The following is a 3,837-nucleotide window of genomic DNA, read 5'->3' on the forward strand; positions in this document are numbered from 1 at the left end:
GTAATTTGTTGAACACGCCGTATGGCATCTGCCAACAACGTGCAATCGCGCATCCTCCAGCAATTTGCCGCGCGTTTACTTAATTAGCGACGCCCACCCGCCAGCCTTCCGTCGGGACAGCGGGGGGGGGGGGGGAGGGGACGAGCCCCCGGCAGCGTCGTGTCGCGCCCGGAAGCCCGGCGTCCGACGCGGAGGTCAGCGGGGCCTGGGCCCGGGCGTCGCGGGGTCGGCTGCGCTGGAGATCAAAGGATCGACCCCGACCCGGACACGGATCAGATCGGAAGGCCCAGCCTGTCGCGTCACAGTGCTCGGACTAGGAGGGTTTCTCGGCGAGGTGCGACCGACGCGGGCGAACTACGCCACGACGCGGGACCGATGGTCGGTGGCGCCACTGGGGAGGGGATGCATTGAACGACCTGCTAAGGGCAAGTGGTTAATGATGGACCGTGCTTATTTTACAGTTTGACATCGACGCCTCATAATTTATGCACCAATGTGCTTCTTGCCTGCATGCGCTTAATTTCCGCTCAAGGTGGTGATGCTCTGAATGTTTTCCGCTTGACACAGACCGTTAAACACGCGCTCGGATGGGGGGTCAATTTGACCTCAGAGGGTTTTTTGATTATTTTCGAATGGCGTGACAAAGAAACCCTGCATCGTTGTAAGCAAATGAATAGCGTTTCAACTGGTATGCGAAATTAGACATATGTTGTAAGGTCGCTGACCTATGACAGGTCAGTCAAGCCGTGGCTGGCAGCGACGCACATTTATAGGGAATCATTCAATCTGATGCGACACCGATGCTAGACGAAACCATATATCTTTGAGATAGCTTCCTGGGCAAAAACAATTGCATTTAAGATCGCAACAAATTCCATTGCCCTAAGGTCAGGTGTTAAGGTCATACCAAGGTCAAACTAACCTGCTTTTTTACTGGAGAGCTTGTTGTATGGGATAGTCTCTGGGGCCTATTTCTAAGTTATTGATAACAGAGAGAGCAACAGGCACCTTTCGTGAACATTTCAAAAGGTCAGGGTGGGTGGGTTACTGACTAAAATGACCCAGGTCAACATTTTGTTTTAGGAACATACCGCCTAGCGTAATCCATGACGTTCATTCAAATGCCAAAATTCAAAACAATCTCACGGGGTTTTTGGCCACCAAACCTTCTAGAGGTCAAACAAGGCCACTGACATCAAGTGAATACCAGTGGCCTTATACTTAAAGCAGGTATCTAGGTTCAAGGCGTATGCACCAGGAGGTCTAGGGGCACTTGAGACACCAGTCTGGAGATTGACCTTGTTTGACCTTACTTAACCCGAAGTCCTACCGAGGTCCTACCCGAAATCCTGAAATCATACCTACCCTGACCTAAGAACCTCTCATCTCGAGCAGAGCAAATTGACATACAGAACAATTCACCCTCTGAGTTTGTTATATCCAGCGCTCCTAGTCTTTTTAGATTCCAGTTCAAAACGACTCGCGCTGGAGAGAAAAGTATTTTATCAGTCACCCGGCGCGTATTAATGAACGAAAATGGTGCGATAGTGGTGTACCCCCACATTGCAGCGTAATATTGTTCTTTAGTGTTATCACGGCGGAGCAGCATTCCAACCGGCACAAGATTCCGTTTCATCGCTGTTCCACATTGATTTACGAGTGAAAAGCTGATTTACGACGTCAAAATTTTATCCACGTCCTAGAAACACTCAATCTGAAAAGCTGTGGCGTAGGCCCAATGCTTTGCAGGCAATGACGCACTTAGCTCGGTATGCCAGGCGGCTTGTCACGGCTTCAGAATACAACAGAAAACTGCGCGCTGGCTCCCACTTACGGCCGGCAACGATTTTACGTGACGCCCAGCGTTGCTTTTTGGAAGCACAGCCACCGGAATTTAAGATCAAAAGAACAAAATTCGCTGCGAAGCGGTCCGTTGGGTTCCGAGGGCGCGCCGACACGCAGTGTGCCAGCTGCCTGACGAAGCGATCACGGAGGATTCGCGGCCGCATCAAAGGCGCGTTTCATCACGGGAAACGGACAGCGCCCGCCGTCGGGGAACTCGCGGACGGGTGGCCGGCGCTCGACAGGGATGGCCGGTAAGCAGCCCTCCTTCGCTGGAGGACCCGAACACTAGGGACCGCCGATACGCACAGAGTCGAGGAAGGAGCTGAGAAAGCGCTACATCAATAGCCCGTCGAGCAGTTCAAAATGCTTAAATGGACGTTCCGTCGCAACTCTCATGCATCCATTAGCCTTATCAGCGCCGCAGATGCGACAAAGCCGGCAGGTCGCGGCAATAAAGTCGGTCAATGGCTACGCGACGAACTTAACCGCCCCGCCCGTCGTCTGTATCGGACCGCCGTTTGACGAGCGAAACGCTCACGCCGGGTTATCGCCCGGTTTAACTGCCGTTGAATGTTGGCGTGTCGACACCTGTCTCGCGTACCAGCCAGCGCTCACTCACCTGGGACCACCACCCATCCGATCACCCTACCGCTCGCCGCGCGGCAGTGAGCCCGCGCCAGCGAGGGGCGCCCACGCTTCCCGCCGCCCGCCGGAGCTCGACAAGACCACTCGTCATCCAATGACCCGCCCACATGCCAGCGCCACCTGCCCACATCGGCCGACACGCGCCGCGGCTGACCCCGCCGTTAATGGTGTCAACGGGTCGCATAAGCCGCCCCATCCGCCGCCCGCGCAGCGCCAAAGAGCGGCTCAAACGCAATTATGGGTCGTTACTCGGTCGGGCGGAGGCTGTGTGGCGGTGGGCTGCCCCGGGGGCGGGGATGTCTGGCGTTAGGCTGCCCCGGGGGCGGCCGGAGACGTGGATATGTGGTGATACGATACGAGCTAGGCTACCCCGGGGGCGGCGGGCTGCCCCGGGGACGGCGGGCTGTGTTGCGTTAGGCTGCCCAGGGGGTGGGGCTGTGTGGCTCTAGGCCGCCCCGGGGGCGGGGGTGTGTGGCGCTGGGCCGCGGGGGCAGGGGTGTGTGGCGCTGGGCTACCTCGGGGGCGGGGATGTGTGGCGCTGGGCTGCCCGGGGGCGGGGATGTGTGGCGCTGTGCTGCGGGGGCGGGGGTGTGTGGCGCTAGGCTGCCCCGGGGGCGGGGATGTGTGGCGCTGGGCTGCCCGGGGGCGGGGGTGTGTGGCGCTGGGCTGCGGGGGCAGGGGTGTGTGGCGCTGGGCTACCTCGGGGGCGGGGATGTGTGGCGCTGGGCTGCCCCGGGGGCGGGGATGTGTGGCGCTGTGCTGCGGGGGCGGGGGTGTGTGGCGCTAGGCTGCCCCGGGGGCGGGGATGTGTGGCGCTGGGCTGCCCCGGGGGCGGGGATGTGTGGGGCTGGGCTGCCCCGGGGGCGGGGGTGTGTGGCGCTAGGCTGCCCCGGGGGCGGGGCCGGTCCGCGCCAGGACGGCGGAGACGCGTCGACTAATGCGCCGACGAGGCAGGGGCAGGAGCAGCGGGCGGACGAGGATGGACATGGGGCAGATGTGGACATGGCGAGAACGAAAGGCGTAGCGGTGGGCTGGAGACGTGTGAACCGGGTCCTGTTCGGGATGCGCGCTCAGCTTCCGTTCAGATAGCTGTGACCGTTTGCACAACGTGGTACACAAGGTGCGGAAGAACATAGCTGCTAACCTGCAGGCAGATGCTGGCGCGCAACACCGTCTATATGCTCCGTACTCCCTAAGCTTGGTGTTTAGCATCCATGGGAAAATCGGAACGTGCTCCGCAAGCCGCTTTTGCTACCGCATTAGCAACGGGCTAGTGGAGGTTGGGATAAATCGTGCTAATGTGATGAAGCCTGCGGAACCACACACGATGAACACGCCATATACTCC

Source organism: Pollicipes pollicipes, unplaced genomic scaffold (genome assembly GCF_011947565.3).
Source record: "Pollicipes pollicipes isolate AB1234 unplaced genomic scaffold, Ppol_2.1 Scaffold_6138;HRSCAF=7277_pilon_pilon_pilon, whole genome shotgun sequence".
Taxonomy (NCBI): Eukaryota; Metazoa; Arthropoda; class Thecostraca; order Pollicipedomorpha; family Pollicipedidae; genus Pollicipes; species Pollicipes pollicipes.